At 30.3% G+C, this 20,329-nt stretch overlaps 1 protein-coding gene across 2 annotated transcripts in view; it reads right to left on the bottom strand.

Annotated features, from left to right (window-relative positions):
• Nucleotides 1–9,854, bottom strand: part of LOC130442440 (chondroitin sulfate N-acetylgalactosaminyltransferase 2) — a 296,816-nt gene extending 286,962 nt beyond the window's left edge. For both annotated transcript variants that reach the window (XM_056776551.1, XM_056776552.1), the window contains exon 1: nucleotides 9,585–9,854. The gene's annotated coding sequence lies outside the window, so the exon portion shown is untranslated. The remainder of the gene's footprint in view (nucleotides 1–9,584) is intronic.
• Nucleotides 9,855–20,329: the final 10,475 nt, after the last annotated feature.

Raw genomic sequence — 20,329 nt, forward strand, 5'->3', positions numbered from 1 at the left:
GAACCCAAAAATAACATTATCCCCCTCAATATACTGTTACGAACAAGTTGGCAAAATGGTTCCCTAGGCCAGCCATGTCCAGCTACTATGGAATTTTAAAAATTCATCGAATTCACGCGGCGTTTTTCGGGCTGCGTCTTTCACATTCTTTATAAATGAAGGAACTCGTTTCATGTTTATTTGTATATAATTTTGTTAGTAGCAGGCGAAGTATTCACAGTATTTCTTTTGAAAAAATTTCAAGTAAAGTCTATTTATTCATTTATTTTGTTTCTTTTTGTTCTAGAACTTTGTAGAACTTTATTTGGGTATATAAATGATTTGTGTAAATGCGGTTAGTTTAGTTTTAAATAAATAGAACCAATTTGTGAAATAATCGCAAAAATTATTCAAGTGATATTTATAAGTGAATTATCATAAATAGTGTATAGTGTGTGAATAAATTAAGAATGTAAAAGACAGTGTTTATTAATTCACCCCACGAATAGAGAGAATGTAAATAAATATGAAAAACCTTACATTAAATTCTATTATAAATAATGAATAAATCCCCCCGAATTTTCCACTGTTGGCAACATTTTTGTACTAATCTGTAGAAATGGCTGATGGCTTCTTCCTTGTTATTTAATTGGCCTCTTGAATGCCATATAATTAGTGTGCATGTAGAAAAAGTCACATGATGCAAGGTCAAGCGAGTAAAGTGCATGGGGCAGCGTAATCATGCCACAATATGTTGAGTGTGTGTGCACGTTCCTTGTCATGGTGAAAAAACCAGGCTTGTATCTGCCAAAAATTGGTCTATTGCGTGTTCTTCCAAATGAAATGTCAACCAATTGATTGGCATCCACAATGATGACTGTGTAAACTACTCGTATACTTAAGTTAATCATATATCAACATCTTTGTGAGCTCTCTTCAACATTGATGCTGTTTTAGCTGTAACAAGAAAAAGTAACCCCACAGAAAAACAGAATAAGCCACGTCGATATCACACATGGCACTGAACTGGTAATGTCTAAAAGGAAATGCAGACAACAAATGCTTCGAATTACGAAGTAGCAGAGATGATTTAGAGTAAATCAAACCATTTTACACCCTTGTGCATAAAACAGAAACAGCACTAGAAGCTGCTAATTTGTCTTCATGTTGTGGTGATATCGTTATATAATTTAAATTTAGTACGTTTATCGATCTTGGAAAAGCTTAATTTTGAAAAAGACCTCTGCTAACGAATGTTATCTTCCTCGTCTCGTAAACTCCAGATATAATATCAAGCAGCATATCAATTCTATCAGTTTCTGTATTGTATACTTCACAATTAAACTTCATTAGTTTGGGAATGATGAAATGAACAGAATATCAAACCGAATTTCCGTTACTATAAATCAGTTTTAATTACTGGAATAGAATCTAAAATCATTCAAGTTGAACTTGAAGTAAATAGTATTTCTCTGTTTTATTAACCGCATCCTCGGTTTTGGGAACTCAATTAAGTGGTTAATCCCAATTGCGCTTTTTAGAATTCCAATCTAAATCAAGGGTTTGTCTGCATAAATTGTAAAGATATAAATTTTGTTTCGTTCAAAAATTTAAAATCTATGATTAAGTATTTTATAATATGGAGATACTATACAGAGTATGTTTCAATTAAATATATAAATTTTGATTAAGTTAGGATGTGGTAATTCACGTAAACGTCAACAAGTAAAATGTAATATCTTTAAAAATTTATGTACTATATACTGATCGCAAACTCTTAATAAAATCTACTTTAAGTTGATGAAAAAATATATCTATTCCTATTAATTCATAAGTTGATTATTCAACTGCTTTTGAGCTTAAAGAAATAACATGAGTTTTAATAACTCACAATAATAAATCGGAAAAGATTCTTGGAGTGATTCACGACAGTATATAAAGGGGGCTCTGTACATTTTTACAAGCCGAAAGGAAACACTTCATTATTATATAAATATGACGTTTTCAAATAATTTGATATTTGTTTATTGTACATATGTGCTGAAAAATATGAATTGAAATAGTTAAGATGAATTATCATGTACAGTTCCAGAAATAAGACAAGTAACGAATATTACCGCAAGCATAAATACATTTAGCGAGATTACTAGATACTCTTGTTGACAAGTATAGTTGCCACTAAACCCTCTTTCTGAATTCCCTAACGGAGTGGCTATGTGTATAATAACGAGCCGCTATAATTTAGTGAAGCCTCAGGGTTAAGGAATTTTACCGAAAACGGGCCGATATCTCATAATTCACAAACAATTATGATTTATGATTTTTCTGTGTGCAGACATATTAATTTTATATATATTATATATTTAAAAACTGGCTTTTTCGTTAGGCAATATGGCTGAAATCGTCCAAGCAGGAATTGTCAGCATTTTAATTCGTATAAAAATTCAGGAACGTTTAAAAAGAAAAAACAGTAAGGATAAGAACTAGGGACTGAGTTTCCAAACGGGACGTATAAGAAGCATTGGATATTTTACTCAGGCAATTAGAAGATGAAAATTCTGTGGATTTCAGGAATGTTGTGAGAATCAGCGAATAACAATTCAATGATTTATCACAAATGGTTGAAAGTATGATCCGCAAAAATGAGAATGGAAATTTTTTACTTCTTTCTATTTTCTAATTTCCTGATGTAATACATCTTTCAAATTTTTGATTTTGGATTTCAATTAACTTTCATTTATTTCTTAAGATCTCGTTCCGATTGCTAACACACTTTTCCAAATAAAACATCTTTTAACTTAATATTTATATAATTGTTTTTTGGAATTCCATTGCAATAGTGAAAATTGGGAATGTGAATCTTTAGATATTATATAATTAATGTTAACCGACATATCTTATTTAAAGAACAAAATAAACACATTTCAGCAATAAAATAATATGGTGAGTAAGCGATTTGGTAAGCCTATTGTAGTAAACACTCGCCAAGCGTGTTCTAACTCACTCACTAGCTTTAAATTTTACTCGCGACCAATTTCGCCCTGTGTGATTTATGCTATACAGAATTTATTACCCAGAAAATTCAAAAACAAAATAAGGGTATATACAGAAAATGTCGAGGTTTGTGTAATAGTAAGAATATTGAGTCGTCGTTCACATAAAATGTCTTTTTCACAGCGAATGTAATCCATTTTAAGTTGCACATAAATAATGGAATAAATATAAAGTATAAATATTTAAAATCACATTCGTTTCTTCAACGGCAATAAGATAAATATGTAACTAATGTAATAATTTCACAAACGAAGCTCCTGATGAGAAATATTTTTCGACACTAATTCATTTTCAGTTCTAATTATAATGATAGTGAAGTAGTGAACAAATTGCATATTCAAATTTTGTTTGTTTATATTTATACATCAACTACTTTAATGTAATAAATCTTTTCTGTTTGAAAACAGCTTTTTATGCCATTGAAATATACCTATACATAGTAATTTTACTAACGTAGATATACGTCATGAAATTTAACACTATTAGGAATAACTTCGAATTAAACAAATGGAAACGTAAGCTGCTAAAAATAATGTTTCATCCTAAAAATATATTTTATGTTTATACATGGAATCAAAAACTTGTTTTAGCAATTCCGACAAATCCAAAACATCCGATAAAAATACAGTCATCAATTATGTAAATTTCAAAAACGTGAACAGAATCTTCACACGATGAAATAAATATAGATGGGTATCATTAAAATTTGATATATTGTGTAATATTACAACGAAAGTTATTGGAATGGAATTATAATAATAGAGGTCATTTGAAATTTACAAATTCTTGAAGTAGATTTAATTGGGTTGATATGAACGAGATATAAAAATGATAAACTTTTTTATAAATTGAATAATATAATGATGTGAGATAAGATGAATACAGCCCCAGAAATATTTGATACTTCTACAGCACATACTTAAAATGCTGAATAACTCATGGAACAACACTATAACTGAAATTCGGAGCAACGGGATCTGAATTATTCAAATATACTATTACACACATACATCACCCACATTTGTTTGATATTGTGGATTGTTTGGGTAGTCCTTTTGGCTTTTGAGTCTCTCTGCACCTATATAAAAAAATATATTTCATGCGTAACACAGCACCTCATTGTTCTGCCGTCAAAATACGTAGACCCCTCCCGAAAAGGCTACTTCTCATTATATTAGCACTACTGCTTCAAGGTACTCAAACCATCTGCTGAAATGGGCAGGACATTTTCAGACTAGATGCACTGTTATCTTTATGGCTTGTTCACAGAATCTAAAGTTGTCGTCTTCTGCCAAATCGTCTTTAAGTGGTGTGTGGCATGGCAGTAACCTCCCAATTATCAGTTTAATGCCGTTCCTCAGACTTCTCAGATGATATGGTTATGAATCCTTAAATTCTCTTTCTCATTGCCTGGAATATCCTTTTTCTTGCTAACAATAATTCTGACTTTAAAATAGTAATTGCTTTTCCAGATGGTATGAAGGGATTTTGATTCAAAAATAGCCAATACAGCTCCTTCCGCTAACTTCTAACCATTTGTTCGCTACAAAGATACATTTGTGAAATATCTTGCTTGACCCATATTTGGCGGTCATTGATTACCATTTCGAACGGAATGTCTGTATCCTTATGCTATGCATTTGGTTTTTTATATTTACATTTTATGGGAAAGTAATGATTCGAATTACGTCTTATAAACGAGTAAGGTCATTTCGGTTGATCTGGAATTTACAGTCCTACCAAACTCTATAGGGTTGAAATATCAGACTGAATACTCTTTCTCAAGAAGTGGTATTTTGTCTCAGTTAAAGAATATACAATTGGAACTCAGATGGGAAGAACAATAGATATTTAATTGGATTCTTCCAGTTCTTAACGAAATGGAATTCAATTAAAAAGGAAAAAGTGGGAAAGCTGGCATGCTAAATGATTAAATGATATAGTTAGATGGTTGCACTGCTTTAATCTTAGTATAATCATATGAAATTCTCTTTACCCCCCTCCGTTTCGAACCATTGAACGTTTGCTTTTCGGATTTCGTATTTTATATCTTCATTTGTTTGCTTATATATTATTTGTTTTTCAACTTCTCTCCGTCATTTCCTATATTTCATCTATCATCCGTTGCTTTCTTTCGACTGTTCTGTGAAGGTATCTATTCATTAACTGGAATTTTACAGTTTATACATTTTTGGCATTTTTGTTTAATTTGTTAATCTTTTAAGTATTGTTCTGCTCTTTTAGTTTTAACTACTTTATAGCATTTACAGGAATGTGGTCTGATTTGATGCTTGCTTCTATATATGTTTCTTCAAATGCTACTGTATTTCTGATTGGTTTGTTAATGAGAATAAAATCTATTTTATTTTTGACAACTTGTCTGAGTGTGTTCATTGATGATTCCCAGGTGAATAGTCGCCTGAGAGTTAGGTCAAAGAAAGTATTAATCACTACCTTCAATTCTTCCATTATAAAAGTAGTTAATCGATCTCCTCATACCATTCGCATGCTCAATCCTAAAGGACCAATCATGTCACTACTTGGTCTTACCTGAAAACGGTTTTTACGATGATTATAAGATCGTGATAGAATTCTTTTATTACTTCCCTCGACATGTCTGCAGTAGATACAGATAAGATTAATATTCAAGTGCACTAATTACTAAATAATGTTACTTAACAAATACAAAAATTAAGGATAAACTAGATGTATTCATAATTACTACTGCCAAAAACTCAATTTATTCGATTTTAATTATTGTTTCGTAATATTTATGGTGTGTCTATTTTGAAATTCAAATTCTCTTCTTGGTTATTTTGTAATAAAACGCGTTGCCACTTTAATTTGTATAATTTTATCTTAAACTGGGCTGTCAATCAAAGTAAAAAAATAATTCGTTAGTTAACCATCCTGTTTACATTTATTCTATCCAAAAAGAAAAATTAATCATATTATGTAACACTCGATACCAAAAATATGTTAGTTCTAAATTTATGGCTTACATAATTTCAATAGAAAGGACATTCCTTGATTGACTTGTGTCTTGAGAATTTAACTTGAACTTGAAACTGATACAACCATTTGATCGATGTCATCTTCTTACTAATGTTCATGGAATAGGCATTTTTAAGAAAATAGTAGTGATGATAATTCATCGGACTCCGATTGTGAAAGTCGAAAGTTCAGATCAATGGTTCCTCGAAGCTTAAGGATGCGAATGAATAGTTAATATCCAGGTGCAAGGGTTCCATGATATCATTTCAAAAACTGCGAGGTAGGTTATTATTTGTATTCAAGTGTGTAAACCGCGATATATTAAGAATCATGTATTAACAGCAATGCAGCTAAACATATAATATTTTCAAGTGTGTAGACCCCTTTCACTAGGTCATATGATACTACAGATTCCCCCAATGTATCCACAAAATTTTTGGTGAAATTGAGTTGAGAGTAATATTTAATCATCGTGCTTTGCTCGACACGATCATTTTTCACACAGATATTATTTTTTAGATTTCACCAGGATTTTAGTGGAGATAAAGAGATAAATATACATGGAAATTTGTTGTGAGCTGAGTAGTACAGAAATTGAATTGGATAATCTCGCAGTAAATATTCTTACAATATAAACATGGCAGATTATTTGGAAGATATTATAAATGACAGGTACCTACAGAACAGGAGAAAAATTATGACTATGATACCCTGAAATACATAAGGTAGTAGCATTCAATTGCCTTCCAAAAAAATTAACTAAATAAAAAACTAATAACCTTAGAATACAAAAATCATCACAAGCATTCAACCAATCCACGCTGACTAAATTTAATATTTACAGCCGACCTGCCTACAGACACAAGTATTACCATTCCCACATTCGCTGATGACTTGACAACCTTGCATCTGACAAGAATTCTAAAATATGCTCAGAAACCCTGCAAAATACAATAATGAATGAGAAAATAAAGAAATCCCTCAAGGTTACGATGTCAAATATCTGGCCATGTATCTGGACTAATGAAAACACATATTCTCCAAAAGAAAATAACTAGCCCACAAGTTGAAGAGCATGTACATAAAAACTAAAAGTGCGTCCAAATGCGTTCGCAAAAATATAATCATTAAATCGCTTGCATTCCGAAGTTGGAACGAAAAGTTCCATTGGATTAATTATTTAGTGCTAAGATTACATACAAATTTTAAAAGGGGTACACCATAGGATGTCTCCTCCACACGTCCTGTTTTTGGAATTGTTATATAACTCGTGATGATTTGTTTTGATTTTAGATCTCTTTTCGTAGAATTTCTTTTAAAATAACAAATAGCATAAATTTTACATACATAGCAAAGAGAAAGCTTCCAAGGATAAAAAAGACCTAAACTATTTGAGTACAGTTACGCAAATTGTCAATGTTAAGTTATATTTTGATGAAGACCGACGTCAACTTTATATATATATATATATATATATATATATATATATATATATATATATATAGTTGATAAAAAAATTGTTGTTGTGAAGGCAGAAAATTTCCAAAATAAAAAATTGGATACCTATTTCATGTAATATTTCGTTAGTTCGTTTCGTTAATTCAAATTCCAAATAATTTTAATAGGAATTTCTCTATACTCATTTATTATTTTAATTTACTGAGATCCCTATGCTTGATGCATAGTGAGCTTCAATGTCAAGACCTCACGTTATGTTATATTTCTTTTTTGACCAGTAAATCATTTACAGCACTAAATCCACGTTCAGCTAAAACTTGATATAACTAAATAACTAAATACAGATACAAATAAAATAAAATTTCAATATATAGAAGAAAATCACAATGATTAACAAAATTAAAGATATAGTAATAGGTAATTATTACTAGTTTATGTTTCTAGATGTTCTTGATTTTAGGTCCCTTCTGATTCAAAATTATTTTTTTAATAATTTTTAAAAGATAGAAATAAATTGACGTTTTTTTAGTCTTCAATATATCTTCAATTATTAAAAAAACTAATTTTGAAACAGAAGAGACCTAAAATCAAGAGCATCTAGAAATATAAACAATATTAAAAGGTATAAGAAATAAGAAATTAAAGGTAATAATTACAATATAAGTCCATAGCAAAATTAAACCAGCATGCTCGAAATTAAAAATTATTATTTGCGAGAAAAGATGATATCGATTTGATTGCAATTGGTAAGCGATTGTGTATTTTTTATTGTGGATAGCCGTGCAACGATCTTTCTGAAATTGGAGAAGCGTGCTTACGAATTAGGCAAACGGATTCAAAGATGAATACGGTAGAAAGAGTCAGAATTTTTAATTTTTCAAAGAAGTCCAAGCAATGAGCCGTTCTATTTAGTCGGAGTAAATATCTAACAGCTCTCTTTTGTAGTTTGAAGATTCGCTCAAATTGAGTCGCATCACACGTACCCCACCAGAAGGAAAGGGCATACCGAAGATACGACTCAATAAGGGCATAATAAACTGTTAAGGAGGTGGATAAGTTCAGTTCTGTGGAAACTGATCTCAGTGCAAAACAGAAGAAACACAATTGAATATTGAATAAAGTTTTAACTGACTAATCATTTTAAATTCTGCAAGTTCTTGGTCATTGATTCTTGTTTATAAATCAATTTGTCTTAAATTAGATAATCTTTCTTTCAAATCAGTAGATGGTGTATTCCAATGATTGATAATGATGAGTAAAGCGGTATGAGTCACTTCATAATTTTGAAATCATGTATCGAACCCAATTATTTTCGCTTTTGAGTTTTATTTGTTCCTTGATTTAATATATTTAACTTTACAAAGATGAAGAAATAAAATCAAGTACTTACTAATTGTATTAAAGCAATATTTAATCAGTGAAGGAGCATTCACAACAGTTTTTATAGACTTTCATTTCAGATTAAAATCAACTGTAAGTGAAATACTACAACAGCGAGAAGTCTGAGGTTTTCCGCGGAGCCTGTTGTCTGTTGGACGTGTACTTGACGCCAAACACCCAGTTGATATTTTTGTTTCATTGCCGCCCTTAAAAACCAAATAGCCCCCCTGTGTGGCGTGAGCCCCACGTTAATAAGCACTGTTTTTAAATCAGAGCATAGACATTTATAAACTTGTATTCTCCACCAATTTCACATAAATTCGGTTCTTAAAACGATGAATTTGTTCATTCAATTTCATTATATTTTCGTTTTTCAGTCAGTTTACTATTTTAATTTTGGGCAAATTAACTTATATCTATCAATTTGTATATTTACAAAATACTAAGCTATTATTTAATTTGGTTAATGTTATTTGACTTTATTTTGAAACTTTTGCCGTGATAAATTATTATTTCTTATTATCTATAAATATAAGGATAATTTTATATTCTTGATAATATTGAACTTCACACAAATAAGTTAACCACATGTTGTAACAATAACAAAGCCATTTGTTTCCTTTCCAATAAGAACAGGAACGGCATCGGAGTTCATTTTAAAATGAAACATAGAAACAAGTTAATTAAACCGTGGCCAAGGTCACAAAAAACAATATTACCTCGATTACACAAGCCAATGCCAAAGATCAATTTGCCGGGTGGCTAGCTGCAACATCCTAACCTACATTTTTAAGTTCATGAATGTTTTTTTTAAGATTTTAAACACGAATGTATTCAAATGACTCAACTCATGTCACATTATACTTAAAAAGTTCGAATAACTTATAATGAGTTGAATAGAGAATTTCAGGTATATATTATCGTATCCTGCCGAGTTAGGACGCCTTAAAAGAGACGCGCGCGTTGTCAGGCGTCGTTTTGAACTGACTACAAACTAGGAGTATTCGTTGTGGAAGGTAGATTTTGCGATGTCCGGATTACGAGATTCTGCGCTGCCGAAAAGATTTTATGTTTTCGGATATTTTTTTGTGAAAGAATGTTACCGTTACTGTAGTTGTTATCTAATGTGATTCAATAATTATTATATAATTCAGCGGTATTATTTAATAGTTTAGATTTGGAAGATCACAAGCCCCGAAGTTAATGTGTGAATAAGTTAAATTGAAATTAAATAAATAGATTAAAATAAACTTATGATTTCGGTTACTGTACATACTTATAAAAAATCCCTAAATACGTCAAATTTGAATTAAAAATTAACATTCTTCAACCGGAAACTGCGAAACTTCCTTCGAATGACAGATACAATTTTTTAAACTATAAACTTGTGATATATCATCTTAAAAGTCTCTTCACTCTATGTTAAGAAAGGTTACAGTAATTCAAATGGAATAAAATAAATTCAAGCACTGAAATTTGTTAAAATATACATAGTTGGTATTCAATCATTTTCTTAGCAACATTAATTTGTTCGAAATGCCTCAGCAAACTGTTTTGATCAGTATTATAATTGTCGTCTGAAATTCGTTAACAATTCTGAAAAATGATTAGATAAAAGGAAGTGCTTAAAATAACAGTTTTACAAATGATTGGTTATGGAAATAAAGCCCGAAGACAACAGGAAGTAATTTGCTGATTTCCGCCTATATCTCAAGAAACAATTAGTAAAATGAAGAAGCAGTTTTCCATATTTAGTTATATAAAACAGATGCATGCTAATGCACTGATATGAAATGCATACGTTTGACTAAAACCCACAAGTCTACAGGTATCCACTACATCAAATGTTAGCCAAACATCAATAGAAAAAATATTGAAATAGAATGCATATAAAATGATACTTACTCAGGAGAATTTATTTTTGTGAACGAATGATGGACATATTATCCAATTAGAAGACCTTATATTGTTATTATTCACTTATTAATCATGCTAGTAGGCAAAATTCTACCCACTATAACGGAAAATCGTTACTGAATAAGGGAAGATCACAAGCAGAAGGTTCATGTTTCAGCAGTGATTGTTGGAAAACTTTTCCATTGAGGACAATTCAAATGGCGAATATTATTTGAAACAACTACAATATTAGGTCTTTTTAGCTTTAGCAAGCTTATATCCTGCTCCAAGAAACCCTTAAGTTCCAGTGAGTGCGATATGGTTTCTGAAAGGAGTACTACGTTACCTACGTAATTTGCGGCAGTACCTTAATGCAATATTCACCCTCCAATCTTACATTATTAAGTTTATTTATATGTGAAGTGCTTTTATGTACAAAACGGAACCTTTTGATTTAAATAAATGAAAAACAAATGACGCTTGCGACTAGGTTGATCCTGCCAAGATGTTCGTGTTTGAAAATCTAAGCGTTTTACATTTTCATTATATTATTATATACGAGTATAACATATTTATAGTCTATACTTCCCATTTAGAAAATTGAGGGTTGTGTCTGTCATTGTTGAAGGTAGGAATCGTATTTTCACGTTGAAGAATGTCAATTCATAATTCAAATTTTCACATGTTTCTCGATTTTCCAGATATATTTTCAGAAACCGAAATAATGAATTTATACCATTCGTCGTTTACAACGCTTTGAAATAAATATGGAAAACTAAGAAAGGATAATAGTTGAAGGAGAAGGAGAAGTATGATTCGGATAAATACAAAACATACGATAATTCATCAAAAAAGTTGTTTTATGGATCCTAATAGAATTAATTTTTTCGATTGCTAAGATTACTTAATTGTTATCTAATTGAAGTCATTACTTTCAATTTGTTAGAACGCTCAGCATGCATGTGAAAGTTTAATCCAACTTTGTGAAGTCTATTTAACCCTTCTAAATAGAGTCTACTAGAAATCTAGTATTCCCGTCTTTTTGAATGATAAAAATTAACGGTAGATAAAACTAAGTACAGGATTAACCTAAAAGGTAATGTTTTTCAATTGATGAAAACATTTATAATCAGACTAGCTGACCCGGGAAACGTTGTGCCATATAAATTATATCTACGCAATATTTTTCTAGTTCAATAAAAATAACTGACTTAGAAAAAGTGTATAAGGATGTACTTATAATCGAAAGCAATGTATAGACAATGTAAGTATGGTTTATTTGGATTGATAGTATTCTTTATTAAAGTAACGGATATATTTCAATTTAAAATTCTTGATAGCTGTCTAGTCTAGACATCAAACATAATTCTTCATATTTTTACTATCAATTGGGCGAGAATATGCCACTTATAGTTGTCTAATAACCACTTTGAAATTAGCCGAATATTCTACATCAGACTTATACTGGAATGCTAGTCGAAGAAATATATCTGATGTAAATGCTCTAAGAACTTGTTGGCATTGTTGGCCAATTCCTCCACGTCTGTTTACTATGAATTTGCGCGTTTCTCTTCATTCTAATTGTCTCGTCCTTCTCGTGCCTCTTGTAATTATGAATGACATAACTGTACCGTGCTCAAACGCACATCTGCATTGTTTTTTTGCCTGATCTTGTACTATTATATCTTCATCACTCTAGATTTAATTGTTCGATAACTCAAATTGGTCTCTTAAGGTCTTGCTGACTGTACATGTAACTTAATATTGTATTAGTTTGCCTATTATTTGACTTACCTTTCACAATAATAAAACACGTATATTTATTAAACACGTACACGTTTCTGTTTTAATTTAAAACTATTTGCAAGCAATGTTAAGTACAATATGTACAGATACGATAATGGCCGTTTTTAGAGGAGCTCACAACGCGTGTTTATTTACTTGAGAGAAAAACTGTCTTTTTAGTTATTAATAAATAATTATTGCACTGGAACTCAATGATACGATGACAGTAAAATTAACATGAGAACACACAGAAAAATCAAAATGATACGTACAACAGTCACTGCTTCGATCGATACAAAAAGGAAATTGAAAAATAATTGAAATATAAATAAGAATTCATCTTACTTAATTACTATATTTGATTTCCGTAAAAATCGCGATGGAAAAATAAGGGTTGATCGTAGAAGGGTAAAAAATTGAGTCATGATAAAATAAAAATCTTGTCAAAAATTTAAAGTTTATAATTAACAAATAAAAAATAGGTGATGATCATACAGGGTTGAAAATTTAGGGTTGTATGTATTTTTTGATGGTATATCATAAAAAAATATATACAAAAAATTGTATCTAAAAAATAACAATAAAAAAATTAGGGTGTAAATAACCTTCACATTTAGGGGGATGAAAAATAGATATGCACACAAAATTTCATGAAAATAGGTCAAGCTGATTCGGAGAAGTTTAACTACAAACACCGTGACACAAGAATTTTATATTTATTAGAAAGATTGATTTTTATGCATGAAATTGTTTGGTTACAATACACGGCATTAATTTAAAGTAGGTTAGTGTCGGAAAGTATCCTTAAAATGTCTATATTGATAGAGGTAGGTATTCAAGATAGACTATTTCGATACTTAATATGACAATAGATTTATTCGCGTCTAGTAATTTGAATGTAAACAAAGTTTGTTTTGATTCGAATACGAATATTTCAAAATTGCGATGTCACGTCACTGCTAATACTACGTAATACTGCTTAAATATTAACAACTCATTCGCTTTCCAGAATGTGAATATATTAGGGAACAGAATAAGAAAAATTATAAACAATCAATTAGAGGAATTGATAATAGAGTATAAACTGAATATAAAACAAAAATTATATCTCGGTTTTATAGACATTTGACAACACCCAAAAAAATTAAATAAAGAAAATTTTACAACAAAGAAGAGTTGGATTTAAATTGAGAAACAATATCAAATGTATATATGAAACAACAAGGAACCGAGTGAGGAAAAATAATAACCAATCCGAGGATCTCACGACTAAAGAAGATTTAAGACAAGGGGAGTACTGAGTCCGGTGGTATTCATAATGATAATGGATGATGTATTGACAGAAGTGAAAACAAAAGTGAAACAGATACAGTATAGGATACAAAAATATGGAAATAGTTGGAATATCTAAATATGCTTTTGCCAACGATTTAGTATTGTCAAAATAGATGAAACACAGTTGGAGAAAATGAAGAGTTTCAAATATATATACAAACAAATGGAAATCAAGATAAGCAGAGGTTACTAAAAGAATCATGGAGACAATTGAACTTTAACATAAATTTTCTGGGAGTCAGAGGTATCATCAAAAGAGATGCCTCCTACAATTCCTTTTTTAATTCTTAACTCAAACTCTACCTCTTTTATTCTAATCAATCTTGACCATGCCTGATATTATTCTTATTTTATTTTTTTCTTTATTCTTCTTTTTCTCTTGTCAAGTTTTCTGTACAGTAAATTAGTAGCAGTCTTACGATTGTTTCGTAAATGCTCATTTTGGTTTTTCTAGTTAGTATTTTGCTTTTTAACAACTTCCCATTTGTATGCTATGCTCAATTAGTTGCTAATATGTTTTCTCCAATTTCTTATCGTTTTTCTTCATTACTATTAATCATTATTACATCATAGGTATTTGAAACTTCAAACTTTATTTAATTCATAATTTGCTGTTTTAGTTCCCTTTTTGAATTGCTTGCCTTATTCTATAGTTTTTTTTTTTTTTATTTTAAACCTCATTCCTTTTCCCTCTGTTATCGCAGTTTCTTTAGCATCTAAACACCGCTGTATCCATATTTTCTCGATCCACATCTAGAAATAGATTAAATAGTGTTGCAAATAGTGAGTTACTTTGTCTCACTTCGTTAATGATTGTGCATTCTTGCTTTTGATTCATTGATAACCATTGCAATTAGTCTCCACAGTTTCATTCCTATTCTTAACCTAATCTATTCTGATTGATTGAATTAAATGATTGTTAAAAATTCAAAACTATATCTTTGATTAATTTTGTGAGTTGCCACAGAGAATAAACTTAAAATGCATGAAGCTACCTAACATAAGGAAACACTTCCAAGATTTATTCACCCTATGATTATTTTTTTATGTACAGATGCGCTCGTTAAATTTGCAGTAAAATGGTGTTTCCAAACAACTTTTGCAACCAAATTGCTTTGTAGCTAGAGCTGCTTTTTAATATCATTTGATGTATTTTTACTGGAAAGTTTTTGTTATTTACTAATTTAATTAACTTTGTGTTCTGATATATTAGAGTAATTTCAATTCCGTACTTTTATTACTCACTGGGTTTCATACTATTTTTTCTGGTTTCATATAGCAGTGGAGTACAATGATGGAATATCCTATACGCTGCTTTGATGTCATATAGAAAGTGTAGATAAGTTCTGAACAAATTCAACTCAGTAGTATACAAAATTAAAGTTTTTTTCAACATAAATATGCCTTTAACACGATGTAATCATAAAATATCTATCCGCCTCTTTTATTTTTGGAACCGGGACATTTAAACAGAACCGGGCAACATAATATCGCTAAAAAGGCGGCATCGAAGAATATATGTTGGTTACTATTACAGGATCTAATCAGGGCCAGTTACTCAATTACTATATAAACTCAACAACAACAAAAACGGACACTGAAATTCGGTTAATTTATAGGTTATTTAAACAAAATTTGCCAAAAGTGAATAATTTTTATTGATTATTTACAAAAAAATGAAAACGATAAATTAACACATTTCTTAGAAAACGTTATTCTTCATTTTTATTAGGTATCCTAAAAATTTATATAATTATAATAGCGGGTATTACTCCTTCTGCTACGGCGAGGCTCTAACCCTGTCAATCATCGAAGAAATTAAATTCTGGACGTACTCCACTGTCATAGCATCCCATTCTTCTCGAACAGCAATTTTGAACGGATTTAAGTCTTTAGGATGAGGATGGCGATGTCTAACACGCCTCCCTAAATTATCCCACAAATGTTATATGAGATTCATATCGGGATATCGTGCAGGCCAGCCCAGAACTATGATTTCCACTTGCTCCAAGTATCGGTAACAGTTCTGGCGGTATGTGGACGAGCATTATCCCGCATTAAAATGAATTGCTTACCAATAAATGGAGCAAATTGGATCACAGCCTCTAGAAGGACTTCCTCGATGTACCTCGAAGCGATCAGAGCCCCATTATTTATGAAAATCAGTTCAGTCCGGGCAGGGAAATTAATTCCACACCAAACCATAACTTATCTCCTTTCAAAAGGCCGTGATTCACGAATGGTAGATTGAGCAAATCGCTACTCTGACCGTCTCCACACTCTAAAGGGTTTATAAACAACAGAATAACTTTCATCATCAGTTGATTAAATTCCGAAATAGTTCCAGTTGGCAGATAAGTCAGTTAACTGAATGATAGCCCATACAGTCATAGAATATAAATTTGAGGGCTCTCATCAGAATCTACATATTATGTTTTGTGAATTATGTTTGGTTTACGTATAAAATGATTTTATCTGATTTTTGTGTATGAGATTTACTCCGAAAGAATAAAAAATACTAATAATAAAAGAATGAGATAGCAATCTTCTTCTTTCGTAAAAAGGAATTTACTGTTAAAACTTGCTAACCAACAAGAATATTTCAGAAAATAAAAGAGCAGATGGAACAACAAAATTATCGACCCTTCCCTTTCTACATAGGGGCTTGGATCGTGTTAAAGAAATTCTCCAATATCAATATCCTCATCACTATCTAATTCGTAATCCACAAAATCGATGGTATCAAAATAAAAGTGAAATATGAAATAGATAAAATCATTAATTGACTGATGAATACCGAACCAAATTTACTTTATCGGTTAGTTTATAAATTAGTGGATAAAAAATATAAAAAAACTCAACTGGAACTTTATCTGTAGACTCGATTGGCTGTCTATTTTTTCCATAGACATAAAATAATAAAAATCTATTTAAACTGTAGTTCATCAACCAATGAGATTTTTATTTTGATATCATGGATTTCATTTATTATTTATTGGATAGTGATGACATTGATCGTATTGAATTCCTTTAACACGAACGAACGCGCATTGTAGTAAGGGAAAGAGTCGATAATTTCGAGAAGTGGGATGACTAGTTTCATACAAGATTCAGAATAAAGAAAGAAACTGTATTGTTAATATTAAGAACTAATTAAAGAGTCACATGATATTTTCAATAAAATATTCAGTATAAGAATATTGGAAGATTTCTGACAATCTGTTATGTGCTGTCTCCTTCCCAATTAATTTATATTTAATCTGAAACTTTATTGGTAGACCAAGGCACAGAATTTCAGAAATAGGGAAGGATACTTTTCATTTTCACGTTGTTACTTATCATTTTATTTCCAATTATATTTCTCTATGCTAGTAAGTTGATTCATTTTAATTGAATTAATTTAATTATAACATTTGTATTATTTTCTTTACAATATATTGATTGAAATGTTAGTCATAGTGTTATTTTAAATTTGTTTAAATAAAAAAGCAACTTACCCATTCATAACCAACATTTTTTAAAAAACAAAGTAGGTATTCAACACGCGATCTTGTAAAAACTCAATATTTTGTGACGTCAAGTTGATAGTTAAAATAATAGCAAAGCACTGGTCATATTCCCTATGAATATCTTTCTGTATTTTATGCTCTTTACGCCATTTGGAGTTGATTGATCTTCATTTTTTGTTGAGTTGAAAGTCCTACCATTTCAATTTTTTTTATCTCTTGTATATTATATATATATTGTTCGATTTCTTGGAATTAACATATTGCTTTTCCTAATATTCTGTAAGGAGTCCAGTTAACAATAATGAACCAAAGCAGTACAACGCTCCATTTCGAAGAATATCTCATTATTTGTCTCGAGAAATAACGAAATAAAGAAGAATAATCTCAACGTGACTAATTCTACCTCTACTCCCAATTCCAGTAGATACTTTTACTTACAAAACGGTTTAGTCTCTTACTACCATTTCTTTCGAGCTTCTTCAGCTACTTAATTGTGTAAAGGTACTAGGGTAATCAAAGAAATTACTCGTAATAGGGTTTATTGCCTGTTAATAAGAACAATAAGAAAACACCTATACAATAGAACATCTTACATAGAACTAGGGCCTGTCAAGGCACGTCTCATGCGCATGAACTCTTTCAAACATAAAAGAGATCATGCCCTATTCGCACGATTCACATTTACATTGATACTGTACTCATATTAATTTTTGATTCAATAAGATTTATATATTAATTCTCATAAATAAATGCAAATTCCTAGTTAAATATAAATATTTTAAAGTTGTAAGGCATCTTATGTACAGTGTTCCATTATAACATATTTGAAATATACTCAAAAAATTAACACTGAAACTTATATCAGGCCTCGCAGCCGAGCTTATTTATAATAAAGCACCAATTAAATTTCTATTTTCTTTATTTTTTCTCACAATTAACAGACTTCTGATTTTTTTAAATTAACTTCTATTGGTATATTATATAATTTATTATCTTCTATACGTACGTGGTTATATTTGATTGTATATTATAAGCTCTGATTTCTTTCAGAACACATTCGTTCTATATAAACATCTTCCTGTACTCTTTCATTGAATGCACTTTCGCTTCAAAAACCAACACACCGTACTAAGCAATTTTCAAAATGGAACTAAGAGTGGTATTAAACTCATCATCATCCCAAAACACTAGTGTATTCTACGTATATCCAAAAATCTTGACGAAGATTTTAATGACACCCATAGTATATAGTAAGAATTTGGACTGTTCTAGAAAAACAATTAATTTTTCAGCTCTTCGGTTAGTTAGTCATATTATTCCATCTTCTAGATATCCACGGATGTATTTATCCGATTTCAGAACTATTTGTAATAAAACAGAGAAAATGTTTCAACTACTTCTAAACCAAAGTAATACTCCACGTCCTGTTAACCAAAATATTGCAATTTCAGATGGAAACTATCATCTTTCATATTTGAATGTTACCCTTGCAGACTTGGGACGGTTTGCTGCATAATTGTTTTAAAAATAAAAACTAGAAGACTTTCGGGAAACATATATAACTGGATTCATACTTTAGCACGTTTACTAAGATAGTATACTTGACGGAAATCCACTATATCGTCGATATTTATATTTTTTAATACATGTGTTAATTAGAAATAGTAGTTGCTTCAAACTTTCAGATAATTAATTTCTCAGAACTTCGATCCAAAAATAAATTCCACAATTTAGATGTTCACTGTATATGCTTCATAAACTTGAATATAATGAATAAATTTATTATATTGTGAACCATTTGATGAAATGCAATAGTTCTTTCTTAGAAATGATACTGACCAGGATAAAATCATTTTCTATTCTTTAACTGATTACTATAATAATTCATAATCTTATTACAAACAATAAAATAAAACTCTGTTTAAAGATTCCAACTTTATTAAAAAATATAGCATAGAATATAAAATGTAACTCAATCAACATTAATATAATGCTTATCAACATGTGTCCTATCATGTTCTTATCTTCCTCAAATGAAAATAAAATATATACTATTTACATCTATGAAGAGTTATATTTTCTCGATGTATATATTCATAGAATATTACTAATGACAGCCATATACAATGGCATAAATTGTTTACTTATTACTAAATATTCTTAACTCAAATTCCGTAGGCGGATTTCGAATAATTAGAGTCTAGAATATGCTGAATTATTAGCCCGGTCATAGAGGGGTCCATCTCGGAATGAAAGATAATAAGCTGTAAATTGGTATAAACCTTGGTTTTGTCGTACGAAATTTTGTCTAAAAAGTCACAAATACAAATAAAAATCGGTTTTTCACGAATATCTCGGTTCTTATTACTTTAAAGGGATTTGTACCTAAAATGAAAGTTGTAGAGTATAAAAATCTCTACAACTTTTGTATGAACTTTTTTTCATAAGATCAACAGTTTTGAGGTGAATCGCGAAGAGTACACAGCGTGAGTTATTAAGCAATGCCCAGAATTATGTATGTACTAATTATCAATTATTTATATTTAACTAAAAAACACATTTTATTTTTACACGACTGCGCTATTTATAAGAGGGAAAAAAATGTACCTAAAGAATTCCAACAAAAAAACTGCCCCGTACAAACATTATTTGAAAATGGATTGCGCATCTTGTTGGCTCCAATATCTGAGTACAACATTGATAATTTCCACTACGTGCAATTCATCAAGTTAACGAAATTAAATAAACCTGTCAACACTTCCACCAACAAGTGCAGCTCATCAACATATAAATCATACTTACTACCAGTTTCAAACGTGGTTAGGAAAGAACTTAGAACCTCAAGAATGGAGCTAGATGCTTGAAAATGAAATCCTAGAGCACATAAGAATGTTATTACCTCCATCACCAGCCGAAACTACTAAACATAACATTTTGCA

This window comes from Diorhabda sublineata, chromosome 4 (assembly GCF_026230105.1).
Source record: "Diorhabda sublineata isolate icDioSubl1.1 chromosome 4, icDioSubl1.1, whole genome shotgun sequence".
NCBI lineage: Eukaryota > Metazoa > Arthropoda > Insecta > Coleoptera > Chrysomelidae > Diorhabda > Diorhabda sublineata.